Source organism: Gopherus flavomarginatus, chromosome 3 (assembly GCF_025201925.1).
Source record: "Gopherus flavomarginatus isolate rGopFla2 chromosome 3, rGopFla2.mat.asm, whole genome shotgun sequence".
Classification (NCBI taxonomy): domain Eukaryota; kingdom Metazoa; phylum Chordata; order Testudines; family Testudinidae; genus Gopherus; species Gopherus flavomarginatus.
In genome coordinates, this window is record NC_066619.1 from 199784462 (window position 1) to 199810479 (window position 26018).

Genomic DNA, 26018 nt, shown 5'->3' on the forward strand with positions numbered 1-26018 from the left:
GTAACTGACACTGGGGGGTGTAAAAACACATCTCTGTTAAGGGGTGACCATCCCTCTCTGCACTTTTCTATATTCCAAGGGGACACAGCTGGGGGAAGAGAGCTTGCATTTGAATCATCCAACAATGATGGTGATCTTGATGGAAGGCTGTTGGGTGTGGAACTCACTTCCACCACAAATCACTCTGAACTCAAGCCTTGCACCTTTCAAATTGCAGTCTGAGACTCATCTCTGTGGCATGCATTTCAGTAAAAGTCTAGTGGTCATAAAAAGAGACTCCTGAACTAAAGCACATAGACCCAAATATCTTTAATTTAGCATTATAAAAGCATGGAAGAGAAAGGAATCATGGGTCTTTCTCCTGAAAGATAATTGTTTCTGTTTCTTTAAATGTATGTAATGAATTCTAGATGTCTGCAGTGATGGGTACCCTGTGGCTTGTCAACACGGTGAGGCAATGCGTAGTAGAGGGATGTGTTTTCTAAAGTGCACCAATGTGAAGCACAGTAACTGGCCTGTGTAGACCCTGCTGGAGCAATCTAAAAAAATCTCTGCTGTGCATTAACACAGTCCCATTTCAAACAGCACTACATTAATGTGAATTAGGGAAGCTATGGGTCGTGTCAGCAAGGTCTTTGGGGGCAAATTAGTGTGCAAAACATAGATGCACTTTAGAAATCACACTCCTCTAGTGTGCATTGCTGTGCCATGAAGACAAGCCTATGGTGATAGTATGATTCCCCTTTTATTGTGGCTCTCTAGGATGCTTTAACTAATTCACTCTGTACAGCTTTCCCAGTGCCAAATGCAGCTAGTGGATGGTTTAGTTGCCATTCCCCATACTACCAGTGCCCGACCCCCTGCAAATCAGGATAGAATGTCCAGAGACTGAACAAATCACCACTGATTACTGTGGGGTTAATCTCCAACAGAGTGGAACACCCTCCCCGCTTTATATCCCACTTAATGTTTTTCCTGGCCCAAGCCACCATGTCAAACCACCAGCCTCCCTCCGACCTACTGAGAAAGGAAGTCAGAATCACAGTAGGATGACTCAAGGTAACAGTCACATATATTCCACCCAGCCTACTTAATCTTATTGAAAAGGCTGACACTAGTTCTGACTGCCAAGTCTATCTCACTGATGTATATTTTAGCATCTAGAGAGCTGAAGCAAAGTCTGATCATGTGTCAAGGGCAAGAGCAGATTCTCTTCCTACTGAAGACAAGAAATCTCAAAGCCTAGCTGGGAGTGAGGTTACATCTACTCTATTCTGTGTTGAGTTTTATTTTGTACCAAGAGCCAGTCCTGGGATTTCAACAGTAGCACCTATAGCAGTAGTTAGGCCTACATCTAGTGTGCCCTTGAGAAGCAGTGCAGCCGGAGGTGATAACCACAACCTGAGAAAACACTACACATGCATCTGAGGAAGTGTGTATTCACCCACGAAAGCTCATGCTCCAAAATGTCTGTTAGTCTATAAGGTGCCACAGGATTCTTTGCTGCTTTTACAGATCCAGACTAACACGGCTACCCCTCTGATACTTGATACCAGACTCTCAGTGATTGAACATGCTACTACAGTGGGTGAACTGCCCCTGTACTCCCTGGAGCTGCAAGAGACTTATATCTTCCTAGGGATTAATGCCTTCACATGCTTTGAGGCAGTGCAGGTCTATACTTTCCCCTACATAGCATTATGCCACAATCTAGCCCTTGCTTTTTCCCAGAGCTCAAGGTCAGCACAACTATGATTTTATGCTGTGTCTATACCAAAGATTTCTTAGAAATGACATGCAAGTAAACATACCAAGTATCAATTCTATCCTCTGATACAGGCCTGAGTGTCCTATAACAGTCCCAGGCAAGAGTGGGAAGTGTTTTCTCCCAAAGACTCTAATGGTAGTGATGTACCTCCCTCTGTCTGTCTGTGAGAAAGTAGTGTCTATAAAAAAATATTTTTGTATTTGATGGGTGTGATAGTCTGTACCGCTGTGTTTACCTCTGTCACAGGATTATGATAAATTTTGTATAAAGTATGCTGGTGAGGTATCATTTGAAAACTCATAATTTGCTGTTTGTTACTGTCCTGGTAAAATATGTGTGGCACCATCGTATGTAAAGTTATAAGATTCCTCTATATGGTATAACTAAGACAGGTTCCAAGTCTGGGGAGCAGGCACAAACCAGTTCCCCAGAGACAAAAGGCAAGCTGACGCCTCATCCAGGTGTCAGCAAAATCAAATGGACCATCACCTGGGCAAGTGGCCACTCTGACAGGAAAAAGGGTGTGGGTGAAAAATCTACATCTTGACAAAGAAGCAGGTTAGGGTTCCCATCCACACACCTTTCTGTCTCCTGAACCTCAACTGGAGCTGCTTCTTGAAGGAGAGAAAGAGCTGTAAGAAGGGAAAGCAGATGCCCCAAATGGTTCCTCCTTTTTTCTCTGCCCATGGTATCCACAACACCTGAGGAACAAAGAAAGCAGCTTTGGACTAGGGGAGAGATACTGACTGAAAGAAGTTGAGCCAGTAAGACTGCTGAAACACGTGGTGAGAGAGATCTTTGCTTTGAAATCACTCTAGGTTAAGTTAGGCATTAGTTGTATTTTATTTTTATTTTTCTTGTAACGAGTTCTGACTTTTATACTTCATTACTTATGTTCACGTAAAATCTCTCTTAATAAACTTGTTTCATTGTTTTATCAAATCAGTGTGTTTGGACTGAAGTGTTTGGGAAACTCCATTTGGGGTAACAGCATTTGTACATATCATTTTCTATTAATAAAATGACAGACTTTATATGAGCTTGTATTGTCCAGGTGAGAACTGGGCAGTACAAGATGTACATTGCTGTGGAAAGTCTGGGACTGGGAGTTTGCTGGTGTCACTCTGCAGCATAATTGAAGGGTGACAACATCATACACAATAAATGGGGTCAATTTACAAGCTGGAGACTGTGTCTGAGAAGCCCAGGAATGGTAGCTCTCAAGCACAGCAGTGTTAGAGAAATGAGGGGACACAGCTATTTGTCAGTCCAGATGGTACCTTGAATATGTCACAATAAAAAGGACAAAAAATACATTGTAAAAGGACAAAAAATACATTTTTTAAAAGTGCTTGGCCAAATACAGCCCTGGTGTAAGAAGCTGCAACTCACTTCACTTTAACAGAGTTATGCCATTTACTCCAGGATTATATTTGATACATTATATTTTTCTTGGTTTTGGTCTTTGACTCTTCTGAGTTTGTCATATTTTAATGTTTGTGTCTGAGCAGAATGTAAAATTCTGTGCTAAGCTCAAGAAGAACTAAAAAAAACCCCTACAAATAAAATATGGATGAATTTTATGACCTTTTGAGTATATGGGATAGCAGAAAGCATTTCTGAACAAAGATTGATACTATTTAGGGAAACAGTTTAGTGAAATAAAAAAAGATTTAGGTATTTATGAATAATAGTATCTGTAGTCACACTAGCAAGTACAAAATTACAAAGGCTGTCATTCCTCAAGTTCTGAGGCATTGCCTGATGCTACCACCATTCCCCTCCCTTTGAACACCAACATATTATGTCTATATATAATGAGAAAAAGAAAAGGCAGAGGAAACTAGGCAAATATACATCCTTCCTAAGGCACATTCCATCATCATTTGAATCCTGATGAGCTGATAGTTAAGGCGACACTTATTTATGCTACCATAGTATGGGAATTCTTTTGTTAGTAAAAGAAGCAAAGGAAAGCTGGATCACCCAGGATTTCAACAGGTCCAGAAACACTATTATTAACTCTAGCATGAAATGGAGAATAATGTGCCATTTTATCCCATGATATGTAAACTGGACTGTAGCCCTTCTTCAAGGTGTCAATGACAGCAACCAGGACTGGATTCAATATGACTGTTGCTATTTGAAAAAACAACCTCTCAGGAATCCAGGGGCTAGTTAGACCCCTTGCAAATGTTGGATTTTAAGCATTTAAAAAAATAAAATTTGGCTATTGTGTCAGAATTTTGCTGTGGTTTATAATTTATATAAAAGTTTAAGACTATACATATTTTGGCCTTTCTGACATTAAATTGGGTCCCCTTTAAGATTGTTTCTCTTTTGCGGAAATGACCCCTTTGCCCCACTCCCAACAGCACGGCCTGCAGTACGACTTCGTTTATGGCCCAGCACCCAGTAACTCAACAACTGGGGCAGAAAGGTGTATTTAGGTGTAGCCTGCTTCTTCAAAATTTTGTATGCAGTGTTTTTGTAGCCATATTGGTCCCAGGATATTAGAGACACAAGCTGGACCTCTCGGGACCTGAAAAGGAGCTCTGTGTAAGCTCAAAAGTTTGTCTCTCTCACCAACAGAACTTGGTCCAATAAAAGATATTACTTCACCCACCTTGTCCCTCCTCAAAACAAGAGCAGTTCTATTGTCCTTAGGAATTGCAGATCACATGCAAGGAGGAGGGAGATACAATGTGAGGCCAAGCTCCACTAAAAATTAGTCTTCCTCATATAGATATTTTTCACCCATTCTTCCCCTAATCCAGAGCTGAAATTCTATCCACAACTGTGTTGAGTGCATTAGGTTCAACTATGTATGCCACCTGGAAGCTATGTTGTGCCAGATACTAGCATTGTGTTAACATTCTGAACTGTATTCAGCCTGGATTTTTGGAAATATTATCAGACACAATTAGAAAATGCCAGGGCCTTAATTTTTATAGTACTCTCACTGATGTGAAAAGCACTATGCAATTTGGCATGACTTGTAGTTTCTCATCAAGAAAAGCCTAGGACTGGAATAATAAGGAAGTTTCAAATCAGGGTAAAGATACATTGGAAGAATTTTAATAGAAAGCTTAATCAGTTTACCATGTACCATACACCTGGTATGAACCAGTGTGATCAGTCCCCTAGGTTCATAATCACTAAAATTCATCCACAAAAATGTTAAAGACAAAAAATATAGTTAACTAATTATTAACTAATTTCAACCAAAGAGTGATTTCCAGAATTAAGATTTCTGTATACTACATCTAGGACAAGTTCATAATAATACCTGTTTGCCTTAGGAAATGATGGCAGGTAATATCCCAGTATCCCTATTATTTAAGTTCAGGAAATGAAGTTTAATTTAACATAATGTTTTAGTGAAAAGTGGCGGGGGGAGAGGAGATGGCAGGGGAGGGGAGTGAAAAGAGACTTCCTTAATCTTATCAGTTTTCTCAGAATTATTCCTGTAGTCAGTGCAGTCAGTCAAAGTCACATTAACTGAATGTCAGGGATTGAACATGACCGAATTCCTGTAAGTGTTTGAGGTATTAATGGGGAGAGTGCAATTCAAAATCAAGCAAGATGATGGTTTCTTAGAGGAGTTTTAAATTATAATGTTTGTTATTATCTAAACAAACTACTTACTATTGCGCAAGTGTCATTTCAGCCTCTTTGGATGAGTATTCTAACTCGCACAACATTCAACGTACGCAGTCTGCTTTAGATCTGCTTTTTGTGATAGGATATCTTTTCCTCTTCAGTGTTACTTCAGAAAAGACTTGTGAAAGATACTCCACAAGGGAGAAGATCTCTCTCTTTCTTTGTGGCTGTCCCCTTGGATAAATGCAGTACAGTAAACTCACTTCACATGTGGTATGTGATTAGATGCTTTAGAAATTGTACATGTCAGTATGTATTATAGTTATCCATCACCCACACATCAGTATGTGTTTGATGTAGTGTGAGCAGCTTAGATTTGTTTTGAAAAGTCTGTATGTGTTGCATGAAAAGATTTGGAGGGCAGCTAGTCTACACCACTGTCTCTCAGTGTCCCCATCTGTAAAATGGGGATAATGGTACTTACCACCTATGTAAAGCACTTCAAGATCTACTGATGAAGAACACTATATCAGAACTAGATAAAATTAATAAAATAAAATAAATAATTAAAATAATAAATGCTACATTATAAATACTGCCAGACATCTCACTGCAATATTAAAGATGAAGGGGAAATTCTATGGAGCAAAAAGTGAATGAAAAAAAATAAAATTGTATCAGGTGCATTCCCCTGTACATGATGTAAATCCAGAGAAAGTCAAATGAAGTCATTGCCATTACTCTGATATCATACTTACAGTTCCAGTACACTTGTGAGACTTCTCCTAACATTCTTATTGGCTATGCATTCTATTATGTCTTTTATATTAAAAGGAGGGAACCCCAAAGCAAAATATTTTCATTTGGAGTTTTATTAAATCAAGAAGCAGGGTAATTACTTTATAACAGTATCTGCTTCAAACCTATAACCATTGTGCACAAAGATAGATTCCAGCAACTGCTCCAAAAGCAACAAGGCATGTTTTATCCTAAAGAAAGTAGTGTTCCACATGCCAAAGATACCCCTCTCTCACTGCCAAAAGCAAAACAACTGAGCGTACCTGTTCCATCATATAGTTCAAATGGAGCCATTCTAAGAATGTGTCTCAAGGAATAATCCAGAAAATATATAGTGCTGTACCTTTCAGCCCTCTTTGTCTAGGACACCCTTCATGAAATAATGGTGATCATAGCACCACAAAGACAAAATTATCTGTCACAGCTTGGTTGGCATGTTATTCACATGTAAAAATATTATCTCATTATAAACGAAGATTTTACGTCAGAAACATGTATAACCATATATGCTGATAAGCCATCTTTTAATATCTGCGTAGCCAGTACACATCATTTAATTCAATATTAAAAGTGCCTCGATGAAATGTATTTTTTCATTAAATGCATATTTAAAAAAGTTCTGGAAACAAACGAAACTTTCTAATTGGCTATCAGTAATGTTCTCCCTTTATATCTGTGTTCCCTTACTACCAGGTAAATGAATAGATTATACATTTCAAAGCAAGTGTGATATTTCTCTAATGGTTATTACTGTTATTTACTTGCACAGTGCCCAAAGTATGTTAGCCACTTTATGAAAAACAACCAAAACAAAGAATTTGACACATACAATCCACCAAAGTGCTTTTGCAGTTAAATTGCAGACATGGCATTATGAATGAGAGCAACATTATTGTTTCCAATAGTATTGTAAAGGTTATTGGCTGTCTTTAATGTCATTAATACCTCTTGCAGGGTAGTTTGGCATGTCATTGGGTCATATAAAGGAAAATACTGACACAGGAAGATCATAGATTTTACTGTAGGAAGTCAGATCAGTGGTGCATCAAGTATCCAGTATCCATGGTCTGCAGAGGCTTGTTGTTTAGTAATTTAGTAATTTAGAAGGTGGAAAATAGGCTTTGATTTTGCACTCACTGAAGTCAGTAGTAAAGGATCAGGCATATAAAGAATAAATCATAATTCACCCAGTGAATTTTGCAATGACATATTGGGGAGATGAGTATCATAAAAAATCACCCAACTCTTTTTAAAAATCTAACTATAGTATTTAACTCTATGCCCCCCACCAGCAATAAATTCCACAGGCACAAGGAGGAAGTGGGCATATTCTGCTTGGTTTGTTTCTAGTTTGAGGTCATGTGTCAGGTTTTCGTATTTATGGTATAACAATCATAGGTGCAACATGTGCCATTCATATCTCAACATTTGCCATTCTGCAGTGATTACGTACCATGTTAATATCCATTATAAGGACAGGAACATTTGTGAATTAATATATCTTGAGTGTAGGATGTTGAGTTTTTAAATGACATCTTCTTTATCACATTTAAATTCAAATAAGCTGTGGAATTTCAAAGACATTTTTCTCTTGGAGGAGAGAAAAGAAATCAGCTTGATATCTGGAACTATTTCAACAAGTTCTATCAGCTTCATAATTTGTGTGACATTAACAAACAAGTTACATAGGCACTTGCAATTTATATCCCATAATCCACCAGTTATAACTCTCAGAAGGTATCCAAATGGACTCTCACTATGTGATAATGGTATTATATAATTCATTAGATCTTGCATGACAGCTTCATTAAATATTTTTCTTTTTTCTTATTATATTTACTTGTGTGGAGATTGCCCCCTGATAGATTATAGTAGCATATTTCCTGAGGTGATTCTGTTATTTGCTTTGAAGACAAATGAAAGGACAAAGGAACAAATGTTTTCCCAGTATTTTAAGCTCTCCCTCTCCCCGACTAGCATGGTTTGTAATTTTGTACTAGCATGGTTTCTATCGATATGACTGTTAAACAGAGGCAATTTATTAGTAAAACCAGTTTAACAGTTGTCACTTAGCTGATAATTTGCATTCCTAATGCTTCGACTCTCAGTCATCATTATTTAACTGGACCTTCACAATATTAGGGCACTTTTATAATTTGGAGTATTTAACCTCTTGGATCAAGGGAAGTGAAGCACTGAATCTGAAACAGAAAAAAGAAGCCTTGCTAAGATTAAGCCAACTCTGGGTGCAAGATACAAAAAACATTTATATTAAGCTCTATTTCCTTTCCATTGAGGATATACTCTGGGAACAGTTTTCTCTACATTGTTGTGTGTATGTAGCATACTTCCCCAGGGAGAGATGCTACCTGTTATTTACTTCCAGTTTTATAGTTCTGGTATCTGTTTACAGATTTTCAGTGTGCTTCTGATCTCACACAATTTTACCAGCAGGATAAATCCATTGACTTAAAGAGCGGCGGAAGTGAGATCAGAATTCAGCCCTGGCTGTGGTTTTGCTACATCTGACTTTTGTAAGTTCCAAACATTTCAGAAAGCTTAAACAAAAATGTTCCTCCTCCCCAAAATGTCACCAAATTTTTGAGCATGGTTAGATTTTTAAAAAATGTATTTTAATATTGTTTCCTTAATTAATATGATATCACTATTGGGGTTAATTGGAAACACAAATGGGGTAAATAAATCTTCACATGCAGACAAATATAACTGTAGTTTATGGAATACTGGTGTAAAAATAAGATGCTCATTAGAGGGATATTTTAGTAACATCTTAAGACTAGTGAATTGATTTAACCTTGGTAGAACAGTGTCAACTGGGATTATACTTTATCATAATGATAATACGATACAGCGAGAGTTGTTTCTCCCATCTCTGCAGTACCTTTTATGTAAGCCACTGTTTATCTATTATGAATTCCCCAGAGTGGTTTGGGATTTTTTTCTCCCTTCAGTAAAGTGACAGGTTCTGAATCAGGTAAACCTGGGGGAGGTAAAGCAAGAAGGCAGCCTCCAGCATGTAGACAGCACAACATCAGCCTGAGTTTTGTCTTTGATTACAGAGTCAAAGAAGGTCACTCTGATGTACTTTTTTTTTAAATACCTTTTATAATAAGTTCACAAGCTTTGGGACTTTTCACATTTGATTTAAGTTTCTAAAAACATGGATGAGCGGTTTAGCAGGACCTAGGCACTGCAGTGTCTATCAGGCACAGGGGAGCAGGTGCAAGGTATTCAGTCTTGGCTGAGGAAGCCCCTTGTAGCATGGCAGCCAGATGAATTGCTGAATTAATCTTTCATCAGCAGTGGGATTTCCCGGTGTAATACGAGTGTTTGAAGGTCATTCCAACAAACCAGCAGTGCTGCAGTACTCAGACATTCTCCAGAGATGTCTTTCCCTTTGAGGAAGCTTTACTGTTCATCAGTGATATTTTCTCAGGAGGCTTTTTCTCAAGACTTTCTGTAACGTCTAGTTCTTGGCAGGTGTGGAAGTGGATCTCTCAATTTTTTGAAGTTGCATGTTACTAATTATTCCCTGAGTTGAGTGTAGCGGTTGGTATCTATCTTTTCTGTTTCCAAAATTATAATTCTACAAGACCCAGATGGTTTGGAGAAAAGCTTCCATAACCTATTGCAGGAGGTGGCATCAATAAAGCATTTATTAATACTTGGCTCTTATATTATATTCTATAGCTTCAGAGAATTTTAGAACCCATTAATCCACAAAATAGCCCCGTGAAATAGATAAGTATTACTGCCCCTATTGTACAAATAGGAAACTGCCACAGAGTGCCAAATTTACTTTGCTAGTGCAGCGTGCTGGGAGCTTGCAGGTGCTCAACACAATGCCAAAAGTGGGAGGCGCTGAGGGATGTGTGTCCTTGCTGCAGCCTTTGCCAGCTGAGCCCTTATGGTATCCCAGCTAGATCTGAAAGCTGACTTCTTCTAGCAGCCCCCTAGAGAGGCTGATGGTGACAACATTGCTTTGCCATCCTCTAGAATATATCCTTCCTGGGGTGCAGTGGGCTGGATTAGCAATTTGATCTATTTTATACCAGCAGAGGTGAACCTAATTCAGAGGCCTTACGTAGAGTAGGATTTGAAGGCATGTTGTTAAAACAAACATGTTCTAATTAACACAATTGGAAAGTCTAGTGTAGACAAGGCAGTAGGCTTTCAACATACTAAATTGGTTGAGATAAACCTTCCCCCTAGGCTTTTCTTGACCAACTTGGAACAAATTAAAGGGCTTGTCTACACTAGACTTTTAAACTGCATCAGTTGACACCTTCTGACAACACATCCTTTTATCCCAGTCTAGACAAGACCAGAGAGTTTAAGTAATTTACCTAAAACCACACAGCAAATAGTGGCCAACCAAGGGTTAGGATTCAGGAGTTCTTGACCTCCAGTTCTTTATTCACTCCTTTGAACCACTTTAACATTCATAGTCCTTGCTGGGCTTGCAGATGGACTTAAGCATTTATGCTAATTATTTTCTGAGCTCCATACTGTCCACTGCTCATTCAGTTTTCACAAATCAAAAATATTTCGGTGCAGCAGGATGTGCAAACAGAGACAGTGCCTTCCTTTGGTTCCTTCATTTTGATTCATAGTGTTGGAACATCTAGCAGCTAGAGTTACAAGGCCTGATTCTCCACTCCTGTGCACTTTTTTTGGCCATTCACACCAGTGCCAAATAGTAGTCTCCTGGAGTGAGCCTTGGTGATTATTCCCATTTCACACACTCTAACATATCCTCTGGCTTTCATGGTTTGAGAAAAAAAAGATTAAAATAGTGTAATGGGGCTGGTCTACTCTCTTCCTTGCAGTACCTCCTTGTAGTTTATCTGGAGAATTAGCTCTGCCACCTAGCTGGACTCCCCTGCCTGCAGTTAGTCAGTCCATCATTCCACTCCCTCCACAGCCTCTTATGTTCCTGAAGATGCAGCATTTTCCTCTTCATAGCTTAGCCCTCCAGCCAAATCACATTAAAGTTCTTCCCCCTTCCAGGCTATCATAAACCCTTTGAGGCAAACTGTCTCAGGCAGGCCCCTTCCCACTGCCTGGTCTGTGCCACTCCCCCAGTGGCTGGCAGGAGAACCCAGGTCCAGTCCAGGGGCCTTCAATCCAGCAGCTCTGGGCTTTTACTTTCCCAGCCTTTACTGCTCCTTCCCTGGACTGGTCCTACTCTCCCCTTACAACTTCCTACTCTTCTCCCTTGCGTCAGGTAGTGCAACTGCAGGTTTTTTGCCCCAGCCTGGGAACTTCCTCTCTTTATAGAACCTGCTCAGCTCCTCCCCACCTTTGCAATTTCATCTGCAGTTAGGCTCTAGCACACCCTAGGTATCCACCAGGTGCAGGCTAATGTTACTTGGCCTAATTTGCCCTTTCAGGCCTTGGTGGGATGGACACCCCATCACAAACAGTCTAGCTATCTTATGTCAAATAAATGTCAAGCATATTCAATTTCCTGTTTCTTCTTCCCCAGAGAGAGAATGGGTCAAAATCAATAGAATGAGAAACTAATACTTTTGGACAAGGTATAAAACAATTTAGAACTTTTGTGCTATAAAGGAAAAAAATTACTTTTAAGCAAGTATTTTTGTGTAAGTAATTAATAGCAATGAAGGCCTCTCTTTACAAAATAAGCCTAGGGTGCACAACAACACTGTAAGCTTCCTCCCACTGCCCCACCACTGTGCCTTAACCATGTACTGGATGGGCTCTCTCTAAGGCTGAGAACATAGTCTTCTGCTATTATTGCCAACAGAAATGCCAGATAGTATGATGTGTCATGTGGTGGATTGGTGGTCTCAGTCCAGGTCCTTGCAAACTGGTCTCTACACCACATTTCAGATAGGACACAGAACATCTATCAGAAGACAACTGGGGAGAAGTGAAAGGTTCAGGATCTCATTCTATATCCCCCAAACTGATCATGATTTTAATGTCCATGACTTTTTTGAGAATTAGAAAAAACTGGGACCTCTTTCTGTCCTTTTGGAATAATGTTGTTGAGGAATCCAATGATGTAGTTCTTCAGTGAGCTAACAGATGAAGGACTTTCTCTGGTAAGCACACATACAGTCTCAGTAACTCTGGTTATGTTTGCTGCAAGTGAAGGAAAGTTACCCCTGTGATTAATCAGACTTACATAATACAATGTTTGATTGCAAGGCCCAGTCCCGTTCCCCTTTGCATCTTTGAGGGTTAGGGTTATTTTCACTGCAAGATCAGAGCCTGGCCGTCCTAGGCAAGGTGATATCATTGCTTTCTTTGTACACAAAGCTCGAGTAGAACTGTCTAGGCACTACTGTAGTACTGTATAAAAATCCTACTATCACCAAAATAAATAGAGTAAAAAATATCTATGAACTAAAATAAAGGAAGCTAATTAAACAGCTGCCATAGTGACAAAAGCCTGTTGGATCTTCTGCTAGTACCATCAAGCATATACTGGAGATCCCTGGTGATAGATACTTGTCATAAACAGATAGTTAAGGGTTAATGCCTCTTTTACCTGTAAAGGGTTAAGAAGCTCAGTAAACCTGGCTGACACCTGACCAGAGGACCAATAAGGTGACAAGATACTTTCAAATCTTGGTTGAGGGAAGTCTTTGTTTGTGCTCTTTGTTTTGGGTGTTGTTCGCTCTTGGGACTAAGAGGGACCAGATGTCAATCCAGGCTCTCCAAATCTTTCTGAATCAGTCTCTCATGTTTCAAAATTGTAAGTAACAGCCAGGCAATGCAGATTAGTTTTATTTTTGTTTTCTCAACTTGTAAATGTTCTTTTTTTGCTGAGAGGATTTTACCTCTGCTTGCTGTAACTTTGAACCTAAGGCTAGAGGAGGTTCCTCTGGGCTATATGAATCTGATTATCCTGTAAATTATTTTCCATCCTGATTTTACAGAGATGATTTTTTTACTTTTCTTTCTTTAATTAAAAGCTTTCTTTTTAAGAACCTGATTGATTTTTCCTTGTTTTAAGATCCAAGGGGATTGGATCTGAGCTCACCAGGGATTGGTGGGGGGAAAGGAGGAGGGATGGTTAATTTTTCCTTGTTTTAAGATCCAAGGGGTTTGGATCTTTGTTCACCAGGGAATTGGTGAAGCCTCTCACGGCTGCCCAGGGAGGGGAAGGTTTTGGGGGGGACAAGAAGTGATCCAGACACTGAAATTTCTAGATGGTGGCAGAGTTACCAGATCTAAGCTAAGAATTAAGTTTAGAAGTGTCCATGCAGGTCCCCACATTTGTACCCTAAAGTTCAGAGTGGAGAAGGAACCTTGACAATTCTATATAAAATCCTAAAATTAATGGATAGAGGAGCACAGATTCAGGAGCCTCCTGCTCCTACTGTCATTAATGGAAAAATTCCAGTTGACTTTGATGGAAATAACATACCACATGCACAGTATAAAAACTTAATTGTAAAGGCACAATATTTCTTATATTTTATTGTCTTTGGATTTTTCTTTCTTTTTTCCACCTCCTTGACTAATCCAAGCACCTCTCTGTTCCCAGGACACTCCCTGTATATAGTGGAATAAGAGAACAAACTGGGCCTGGTGTCTTCATTCTGAACCATACCATTTTAACTCTTTGCCCTCTCCTAATTCAACTCTTTAGGATTTCAGAGCATAACTAGACTATTTAATTGTGGTGAAAAACTCCAGCCTGGGATTGATCTGCAGCTATCACAGTGTAAAGTGTTCACTAGTGAAGTCTGAACCTGTGGCAGACAAGAAGAGGACTGCCTCAGTCTGTATGTTCCTTCAAAATCATTTATCAGTGAACATTTTTCACCTGTGACAGTGACAAGTGAACCCCACACTGGAGTGTTTTGTCTAGGCTAACTGGATTCTAGTTTCTCCCTTACTAGTCTTCTTGGCAGCCTTTTAGTGACATTTTCTGAACTTTATAAGTAGTCACTGGTTAGCTACATTTCCAGTTACTTTAAATCTGTTACATAGTCTGGAACAGTTGCTTAATGACAAGCACAGAAGATAAAAAATAACTCATCAGGATTAGTCGTTGGGTTCTGAGCCAGCAAGAAGGCGAGATCCCAAATCCAACATTCAGTTAGAATGAGACAGGAGAAGTTTACTTTAAGCATTCTCACTGTCTCATTGAGATCTTGACTGGATTCTGGGCTAGATTCTCAGATGGTGAAAATTGATACAGCTCCATTGACTCTACCAATTGAGGATTTGGCCTGCATAGTTCAATCAGTGACTGCAATTCTGGGGCTGTTTTCAGCATTCGCTGGCAAGGTAGTGGTTTGGCTTGCTAGCTACACAATGCACGTCTTATTTTGGATGGTAATTATATGAGTGCATCAAGGTTTCCTTGCAACCTGACTGCTTTAAACATCTCCTTTAAGGAGCTTAATTCTGCAGTGGTCCAGGACTAGAATTTATGCTTCTTGCATGTATAGGCAGCAGTTAAATTATTGAGCTGTGAGAATTTCTTCACAGAAGAGAATGCCAGATGTTGATTTTCAAAGTACTAGAATCTTCTCCTCCCCTCTCTGACTAGGACAGAAGGTGAGACAAGATGGGTGAGTGAATGTCTTTTATTAGACCAACTTCTGTTGGGGGAGAGTGACAGACTGAAGAAAAGGGAGAAAGAAATATATGATAAAGGAGAAAAGTACATGTGTAGAGGTCCACTTCAGTTAAATATCTAGCCAGAGAGCAAACTTAGTTTGAAAGCACCAGTATAAATCACAAAATGTTCCCCTGCAGTAACACAAGAAACTCTCATTCTCAAAGAAGCCTCATTTAGTAGTTTTAGATATCACAAAAAAAAGCAAACAAAACAGACTCAGATGTCCTGCCTAATGCTTCTGAGATGGCTATTTGCTACTCAAAGAGAAGCAAAGTATATATAAATAAATATAACAACTTACATAACAGAGCCTGACTCTCAGGTTTGCATCAGCAGACTCCTTCAAACACCTGCAGAAATAGGGCAAGGTTCCCTTTGCTAATGTCCCTTCCCCAGAGATTGAATTAGCTTATTTAAGCCCTGCAAAATGCAGCAAAGCTGCTTTCAGTAAGCTAGGCTCAAAGGCCCCTTTCTCCAATTCCCCTCAGTTATCTGTGGATCTTCCCTGAGTCCTGACTTTCATTGGAATCCATCTGGTCCAATATCTAGACCAGTTGTTCTCAAACTTATGCATTGGTGACCCCTTTCTCACAGCAAGCTTCTGAGTCTGAGTGAGACGCACCCTTCCCCTTATAAATTAAAAAACACATTTTTTTATATTTAACTCTATTATAAATACTGGTGGTGAAGCTGGGTTTGGGGGTAGCGGGTGATGGCTTGTGACCCCCCTCCCATGTAATAAACTTGCAATGCACCAGTGTGAGAATCCTTGATCTAGACTGATCCTTTTGTTCAGAAAAATGGGAATGGAGTGTATCAGGTTTGTGGAGACACCAAGGAGTTTATACATTCTGTCCCACCATCTTTCTGTGACAACATTCCAGAACGTTGCTCCTGTAGAATTTAGTTAATTATCTATAGTACTGTGACATTATTCCTGAAGGTATCTCCTCCCTCCTCCTCCTTCCATCCATTCAACGTTTTATGGAAAACATTGCAGAGCACCCGTGGCACTGTAAAAACATGGTAATAAAATACAAATTTCAGTCCTGAATTGTTCCATTTCCCCACAATTAAAAGGGGTCTGGTCTCTTTATAATGTTATTTCACACAATTATGTATTACATAAAACTTGGTGAAAAGGAAAAAAAGAGTACATCAAAATCATATTTTAACTTGGGGTTCTGTTTTTTTGTTTTAAAACAGGTGAACACTTGTGGTGAATTCCAGAACATATGGTGCAGACTGAAACTGGTTAGGTGATGCTGCTTTTTGTATAATTATGCAACCTGTCATTCTAATTTTAAGTGCAAGAATGTTTATCTTTTTATAATCACACGGTATATATACATTATGCTTTTTACCATAGAGATAAGAACGAAGTCCCTGTTCCAAACCAAATGATTGTTGATCTAACTGGGGCAGGGAGTTTCTCTGTCTATATCCTCCACTGCTCTTGGAGAGATTTGATTTTTAATTTGGAGATTCATACTTCCTTGGGTCAGCCCATATTCTTTCAGTTAAACTTATTAGCAATGTTATCATCCTGCTGTATTGTTCAAGAGGATGACAACATGAAAGAGCAGAGAGCTGCAAAGTCTATTCCATTCAGTTTTTTCAGCTAATAATGGGAATCACAGACTCACAGGTTTGGTTTAATTTGTCTGAATATCCAGAAGACTGGATAGTTATTTTAATTTATCTGAATTTCTGTGGTCTAGATAGGTAGCTGAAAATCGCACTCCTCCTTTCTTTCCTATTTATCATTTTTTAACTTGTGTCCCCAAGGCGCCTGGGTACATTTATGTGAGAAGTGATTTTTAGTCTAGCCTTTCACAGTCAGGATGGAAATATTTTAATACTTTACTATACTATACTAAAAATATTTACTATTTCTGGTCCCGGAAAAAACAGTTTAAATCCACTGGAAAAGGAATTAAAAGAATGCTCCATCTGAGACCAAGGTGATGGTTTAGATTGGTTCTTTTATTATTAAAGAATCGTCATTATGGAGTAGCATTTTTTTAAGTATTCCCAGCAGAAGTTCTTTGGAGTGGGGCACAACAATTAAAAATCCACACAGCAACAATACAGAGAATAAACCAAATCATATGGTGTTTCTACAGATGTGCTCCCACAAGTGGGAATACAAAGTTAGAGCAAGTTGTCAGGAAAATAAATAGGAAATACATTGGTTCGAGCTGGGATTTTCAAAGGGGCCTAAGGGCATTAGGAACCTAACTCATTGATTTTCAGCTGGAGTTGGGCACTGTAGGCATCTTTGAACATCTTAAAAGATGTAAGAAGCAGGAGGTCAGGCAAAGTTCATTCCACTACATCTGCATCTTTAGCCCAGTTCTTACTTTCTCTCTCAGGCCTGGTCTACCCTTGGTTTTTGTGCCATATCTATATCAGTTGGGGGTAGGGTGGGGGGTGGAGAATTTTAGCAATATAGTTATGTGGTAGAAATGAATCCACAGTAAGGGGAGTTGTATCACTTTAACTAGACTGGCATATTAAAGCAGCACAACTTTTATGCGTGGTTAAGCTTTAAGCCAGTTCATGGATCCTTATCTTTCTTGTCAGGAAGGCATACATATTTCAGAGCCCTATTGCCTCCCATTGCCATTGACACTTGTGGAACCTGAGGGCAAAGTGGGTGTATTAATGTGAACACTGATGGAAGTGAGGGGAGAATTCTTATTTGATAGCCTGTTATAACCCCTTTGGCCTCACTTGACTTATTATTATAATTTTGTATTACTGTAGCCTCCTAAAAGCTCTAGTCCTGGACCAAAGTGCTATTATACTAGGTGCTGTATAAACACAGAACAATAAGATGGTCCCTGGATATAGACAGATTGGGGGGGCGGGGTGCAAGGGAACAAGGAGATAATACTAGTCAGCAAGACAGGCAGTGTTTGCAGCATACCAGTAGCCTAGCCATGTCAAGTTTTTTGTAGGCATCATGGCAAAGGAGAGTTTTAAAGGAGGGTGTGACTGGTTTGGTCACAGAGACCCCCCTTGGGACTGTCACTTGATGTGCTGAAATTACCTCTGAGCCCATTTTCCCTGCCAGCTTAGAAATTCCAGAACCCTGTCTTGTTGAGCCAGACATGCTAGCCTGCTGCAACACAAACCCAGGGTCTGGTCCGTGCCTCCAAAGCTTCAGACTTTAACTGAAAACAGTTCAGCACCTGTCTCCAGCACCCAAACTCCCAGCTCCCAATGGGATCCAAACCCCAAATAAATCTGTTTTACTCTGTCTAAAGCTTATAAAGGGTAAATTTGTAAATTGTTTGCCCTCTTTATCACGGATAGAGATATATGCACAGCTGTTTGTTCCCCCACATATTAATCACTTACTCTGGGTTTATTAATAAACAAAAGTGATTTTATTATGTATAAAAAGTAGGTTTCAAGTGATTTCAAGTAATAACAGACAGAACAAAGTAAGTCACCAAGCAAAATAAAGCAAAAACACGCAAGTCTAAGCCTAGTACATTAAGAAATTGATTATAGGTAATATCTCACCCTCAGAGATGTTCCAATAAGCCTCTCACAGACTAGACTCCTTTCTAGTCTAGGCCCAATCCTTTCCCATGGTACAGTCCTTGTTAGTGCCAGCAGACATTTCAGGTGGTAAACAGGGGTTTTCTCATGACTGGCCCCCCTTTGTCCTGCTACACCCCCTTTTATAGCTTTAGCATAAGGCAGGAATCTTTTGTCTCTCTGGGTCCCCACCCCTCCTAAATAGAAAAGTACCAGATTTAAGATGGCTTTCAGCATCATGTGACATGGTCACATGTCACTGTAAGACCTCCTAGTCTCCATGCTTCCTAGGTTGGCCAATACATACACAGGAAGGTTTGCAGGTAAATAAACAATTTACAACCAATTGTCCTAGTCAATGAGAGCCATCGAGATTCTAAACTACCATTAATGGCCCACACTTTGCATAATTACAATAGGACCTCAGAGTTATACTTCATATTTCTAACTTCAGATACAAGAATGATACATGCATACTAATAGGAAGAATATATTCAGTAGGTTATAATCTTTGTTATGATACCTTACAAGAAACCTTTGCATAAAGCATATTCCAGTTACATCATAAGCCTAATTCCATAAAACATAAAACATATGGAGTGCAACATCACAGAGGAATTGAAGTAGGATTATGAGGTAGCTTAGCACATGTTTATGGGGCACACCAATTGACTATGTAAGCTGTGAGGCAGTGGCTAGACACAAACTGAATACAAATTAGGTGAATCATTCAGCTCACTTATAGGATGTCCTATAAGTCATAAGTGGCAGGAAGGGGCAGGGGAGCCATTGCACTACCTCCAATATATATTTATTTATATCTATAGGAAAAAAGTTGCTACTCAAATCTAGAAGAAAATCCTGGTCACACAGCTCATTGTGTGTGTCCAGAATACCTGTTTGCATAACCTATTTGAATATCCTACAGAGCTAACAATAGCTCCTTGCAAATACTTCAGATGTCACAGTTTAACTTGTTATATAAGGTAGCTCTTCATTCTGTTCTATCTCAGGGACAAATCAGCCAGAAAGGACATAATGTCATGTACTTGATTGTTCTCCCTGATACTAATTTAGGAGTCAGTATTATAGCATGGAATTTCTATTGATTATCAAGATTGGCCCCTCTGGGAAGGCCATCCTTTTGCCCCTAGTATCCCACTATGTTTCTGATGTGTTCCCGAGTTTCTTTCACTTTGCTCAACTCCTCTTCTACTTGTACATTTAGTGAGATAACCCTTTACAATACACATGCTCTTTTATCCTCGCAGTTGCATTGAATCAGTATGCTCTTTTACTCAAGCTCAGCCATATTGAATCAGTCACACTGCATCAGATTCATGCTGAGCAGCCAGGCATATTTACTTCCAGACATACTCCCACTCACATTTCTTGTTCTGTTTGCTTCTGCTCCTTCATTATCACTACCCTCCAAGCAACAGCACTAGGGAGCTCAGAGGAACTTAGAGTCACAGAATTACTTTACCAATGAGTAGCTTTCTGAGTTATTTTTCTGAGACTTTCACAAAATATAGATTAATGTTTTGATGTTCTCTCACTTCCCTTTCTTTGTATTCCTCCCAAGTGATGTGTGGATTTATTCTAGCAGAATTTAATAAGACACCTAACTAGTGGTTTTCTTTAGTAGAAGCTCACCACTTGTATGTTGTCATAGCACTGAAGTATGCAAATACAGGCCATGTGACTGTTGTCCCACTGAAATCCTCATGAAACCAAGACTGTGTCTTAAGGTTATCCCTGCAAGAACATTTTGAAATTAATAAGTTAGTTCACTTTTTGGGAAGGATATTTCCTCCTAAAAGATACAGCCACAGCAGATGTGTGGCAGCAATTCTCTTTTTCAAAGTTTATCACAATCCATTCTCAATCATTTCAGTTTCTTTTAAACAGCTACTCTGGTATAATACAATACACTATATCCCAAATGATCTGAAAACATAAAATGTCTACCAAGGTTAAAATTTATAGTGCCATATTTAGCATCAGCAATAACTTTACCAGGCAACTAAAGCTTCTGAAAGTTGTTGTTTTTCCCTCTCCTGTCTTGTGCTTTGTTCATCTTATTGTGGCAAATGTAATCGCACCCATTTGGCAGCCTTAATTTCTCTTCTCTAGCCACAGCTGCTTTCTATGATTTAGTTTTGTCCACTGAGTACCAGAGACTGGGACATGGGCAGTTATAGCTAGTGGTCTGAGCAGGAGTCAGCAGCCAAGAATCAAAGCCCTGAGACTGAACTATAGTCAGAAGCCAGGTGCCAGAGCCAGAGGTCAGGAATCAGAACTGAGAGTCAGAAATGAGTTACCTGGAGCAAGGCAAGGCTAGGTCTAAGGCAGGAATAGGGCTGGGAACACAAAGGAGCTATTACATCTGTGGGCAAATGTTTTAAGCAGCCACTGAACAGTTGTTGCAGCTGGGCTTAAGTGCTGGTCTGCTGACTTTTCTAGCCAATCAGGTGGTATAGCTCATTAGGCAGCCTTCTACAGGTTATCTGTGTTCATTAGGATGCTCAGAGACTAGGTGTGCTGCAGATACTGCTTCCTGACACTGAGTGTCCTGTTTTTTTGAGCTAGCTATTCTATTTAGTACCAGTTATTGCTATACATTTCAGATATGAATAATCTCCTGGATGTCTGTTTGGCATAAACACATGCACCCCTTCATCATTGTTAGCAGAATATATTTATTAAATACCTGAAGAGCCAGCAGAGTCAATTTTTCAGACAATTGTAGAATTCATAAGAGTGCTCCAACCCAGCTTTGTTTTCGATTTTCCTTCTCTCAGGACTTGCCTTCTGTTTTCACAGTAGCTACGCTGAAAACCTATATTAAATTCATCAACATCTTTTACCAGAATGTTTCTTTTTGCAGAAGGCACTATTTCTGATCAGATGCAGCTGACATTATATTTGCTTGCTTCATGTTCGTAGTTCAACCTTTGCGCTTTCTTGCTGCAGTTCCCTTATTGTGGACATTAATCCCCCAAGATTATCTCATCTGATATTAGCACACTGTTGTCTATAAATCTCAAGTGTCTAAATATTTTGGCATTTTTATTCCATTTGTGGAAATCTTCTTTCAGATAGGCTGTAAACAGTTTAGGTGATGTTGATATTTCTCACTGCCTAACTTTTCTGCTTACATTTATTTGACTATTCTCTGCTTTCCATTGTCTGGCATCACTGGGACAGATTCATAACTGGTGCAACTCCAGTAGCTTTCGAACCCCAAACTAGGATGCCTGAAGTGCATATTTTAAAGGAATAATATCAGTAAATCACAACCAATATATATGCATAAGAAAGAAATAGTTGCAATTCAAGATTGCACAATATTGGTCAGCATGGCAAGATTCTGCCTGGTCCTCCAACCATGTATAAAGGAGGGACAAGTTGCAAGGACTTTTCCCACATCACATGCTCCCCTACAGAGGCCAGTACCAGTCTTGGAGGGGATGAGCTTGGCTAGCTCCTCTTTCTAGTGCTAGTTTCTTAAAAGGGTTGGGAAGAGATAGAATGAATGCAAGGCCATGTCTGGCACCTTGCATGCCACCTAATATTCTGGTAGTGGAGCTTTCAGTGAAATATGTATGCCACCTGAGCTCCAAAAGGAATTCAGCTGCAGAGCAGCCCATCCTACAACCCCATTCCAATGCAGACAATAGGCTAGACTCTGAGCTGATGTAAATCAATTTCAGCTAAAACAGATTGCACCAGCTGATACTGTGGCCCTTGGCATCTATGCAATGGTTTCCTCAATAAAATGTATCCTCTCAAGAGAATTCCTGGTTGGCTTCTTAATGGTCCAGTCAGAAAATGTAAAAAAAAAAAAAGGAGATAATCCTGAAGACTGTCAATACATGTACTCAAAGTTAAAATAAGATAGTGTGATAACTCAGCATACCTCTGAATCTTAGAACAAAACCAAATTACAGCACAATGCTGATTTGCCAGGTAACCAAAGACTGGTTATGTTCCCTGAGTTTGCACTGACTGATGCTCTAGTCCTAGATAATGACTTCCATACTGCTTAGCTCCTTGGGACTTTCTTCTTCCCTCCTCTGCTTAGCCATCTTACACTGGAGAAATCAAACCCTTCCTGTACTGTAATCAATATACTCCCATCTAAATTTTACAAAATTTCTTAGTTCTCCCCAAAAGAAACATTTGTGAAGTCTAGTTTCAGCTGAATTTGTCCCATATTCAAATTCTGGAGAATTTACAAAAGATGGGGATGTGTTTAAGAAAATAGCTTTAAAGTAGGTCTATGCCACAGATCTGGTTGAACTCCCACCATTGGAAACTCACCAGACTGCTCTGAGGGGATCCACCCAACTTGACCTTGTGTGCTTTAAGGCTCCGGAGTCTGAACAGAATCCAGGCCCTATTCTGGGATCTCTAGGCACACTCTCAGGGTGCAGATTCTCCATCTAATAACCTGTTCTGAGACCACGCAGTCCAACTGCCTAGTCCCTAGAACCAGTGCTGTCCCCTCATATTCTTCCTTAGTTTTAATACACCCTCTCCCAGAAGTCCAGCTGTGTGTGTGCTCTGGATTTACAATCTACCTCTTCATGGGCACATGTCAATAAAAGCAAGCAAGCAAACACACAGATAGACTGCACAGGATTTTAAAACACCATTGCTTTTTACTTCGTACCATGAGAAAAACACAGATCTGTATGAAATAAGAAGCACACCTATGCACATTTCCTTGCCTTCAGTTCCTCACCACTCTGCAGAGTCCTTTAGGGCATGGGCAGATACTGTGGCGGTTTCCAGGATCCTTCCCTTGCAGCTTATGACTTCTCTTCTGAATCATGGAGTCTTTCCAGACCAACTACCTTTCTCTGACCTTGGTTGGTCTCCAATAACAGGATCACCCTGCTACAAAAAGTGTACCCGTCTCTTCCCCTCTCCTGCCCAAAGCTTCCTGTTCCTGTTTCAGTAAGTCTCTTGAGTTTACACACTCCCCACCCTGTCAACACCTGGTTCTTTTGTTCTGTGGCTAGTACTTTCCCACTCTTCAGTTCACCAGCCCCTTGCAGACATGCTAGAGGAAGTAGCTTCTCCCAGCTCGACAACCTTCTTTGCATACCAGTTGTGCAGTCCAGAGCACAGTCATCAAGTTAACAATTCTACATTGTATCTGGTCTGGGAGAGATATGCTTATAGCCTTGTCAGCAAATGGTGGATTCCCCATGCACTTAAAAGCATTCCATGATACAACAATTCTCATAACAACTTTCCTAACATCAACTGGTAGTCATAAGTTTTTAAGACAAGATTCCTGAAATTGTCAGAGCCTATTTCCTAGCTTTATACAGTTGCATATAAAAGTAATATATTTAAGCTGACACTTTTAAGAATCATGGTGAAGGCTTGGCCTATGATATAAAGAAATCAATTGTTAGTTATGAGAAGCGGTTACTAACCCACTAAAAATATAACATTACATTGTTTCCAGAATGAAACCAATAGTAGTGATTTAGAGTGATTTTTTAACTATTATTTCTCAAATAGACTAACAAATGTCTGACCGTATATGTGCCCACAGGCCTCAGGGAACAGGAATAGATTGATATATTTATCATCATGATCAAGGGGCAAAAGGCTTGCAAACTATCCACAGATTTTAGATTTCCATCTGTCACAGAATGAAGCTAGTCTCCCTTGTGCAGTAGCAATTGCTGAATTTTTGAGGGGAGGGGATGGTAACAAAAAGTGTCCAAGTAAATTGTGTTTGTATTGTTAGGATATAGATATTCAGGCCTACCTGCAAAGGCCTATACTTTAAGAATTTAGGTGTGTTCTTATCACTTAGCTAGTTATAGAGGTATAAAAGAAAGAATCAAAATCCCGGTCTGTGTAAGAGCCTTCTCTCACTGTGACAGTCTGAGGCCCTGTTCTTAGGCTAAGCTTTTGGCTAAGGGTACGTCTACAGTATGAAATTAATTCAAACTTGTTCTATTCGAATTTTTGGAAGCGATTTTATACATTCAGTATTGTGTGTCCCCATTAAAGCATGTGAATTCAGCGGAGTGCATCCATAGTACTGAGGCTAGCATTGAATGTCAGAGCAGTGCACTGTGGGAAGCTATCCCACAGTTTCTACAGTCCCCACCGCCCATTGGAATTCTGGGTTAAGCTCCCAGTGCATGATGGGGCAAAAACATTCTTGCAAGTGTTTCTGGGTGTGTGTTAAGTATCAGAGGGGTAGCTGTGTTAGTCTGGATCTGTAAAAGCAGCAAAGAGTCCTGTGGCACCTTATAGACTAACAGACGTTTGGGAGCATGTGGCACCTTGTAGACTAACAGACGTTTTGGAGCATGAGCATGACATGCATCTGACGTAGTGGGTATTCACCCACGAAAGCTCATGCTCCAAAACGTCTGTTAGTCTATAAGGTGCCACAGGACTCTTTGCTGGGTATGTGTTGTCACTTGCTCCTCCCTCTGTGAAAGCTATGGCAGACATTATACTGCCAGCAAACGGTGCAGTACAGTGCATCGTCTGTCTCCTGGTACTATGAATCCACCTCGCATGTCCTTTCATCTCTATCTACTCTTTTATCTAACCATTTCCCGCCTTTTTTTGGCTACCATGAACCGAGCAGCGCAGCTTCCGCAGCAAACTCTGCTCTCCCACTCTTGCATCGCTAGCTAATGTCTCCATGTTGTCTATCCTAGGCTCCTGTGGAAGCTACAGAAGGCAACAATTTCCCACTGTTTTTCGGCCATCGTGAACTCAGCTGCACAGCTTCCACCTCAAACTCTACTCTCCCGCTCTTGCAGCTCTAGCGAGCTTCCTGCCTCCGTGAAAGCTACAGAAGACAACCATTTACCATCTTTTATCAGTCACCTTGAACTGAACAGCTCTCCTACGTTTTGCACCCTTTTGCCAGGATTACCCATGCAGCCGCCATAGCAAGTATGGAGCCTGCTCAGATCTCCGCTGCAGTTTTGACCATTGTAAATACCTCGTGCATTATCCAGCAGTATGTACAGTACCTGCAAAACCAAGTGAGGAACTGACGACAGCACGATTACTATACTGATGAGGACATGGACACAGACGTTCCTAGAAGCAAGGCATGTGGCGATTGGGAGTTCATAGTGGTGTTGGGCCAGGTTCATGCCATGGAATGCTGATTCTGGGCCCGGGAAACAAACACAGACTGGTGGGACCGCATAGTGTTGCAGGTCTGGGATGCTTCCCAGTGGCTGTGAAACTTTTGTATGCGTAGGGCCGCTTTCATGGACCTTTGTGACTTGCTGTCCCCTGCCCTGAAGCACAAAGACACCAAAATGAGAGCAGCCCTCACAGTTGAGAAGCAAGTGGCCATAGCCCTGTGGAAGTTAGCAACACTCGATAGCTACCGGTCAGTCTGGAATCAGTTTGGAGTGGGCAAATCTACTGTGGGGGCTGCTGTGCTGCAAATAGCCAATGCAATCATTGACCAGCTGCTATCAAGGGTAGTGACTTTGGGAAATGTGCAGACCATTGTGGATGGCTTTAATGCGCTGGGGTTCCCTAACTGTGGCTGCGTGATAGATGGAACTCATATCTCTATCTTGGCCCCAGCACACCAGGGCGGCCAGTACATAAACCACAAGGGGTACTTTTCCATGGTGCTGCAATCACTGGTGG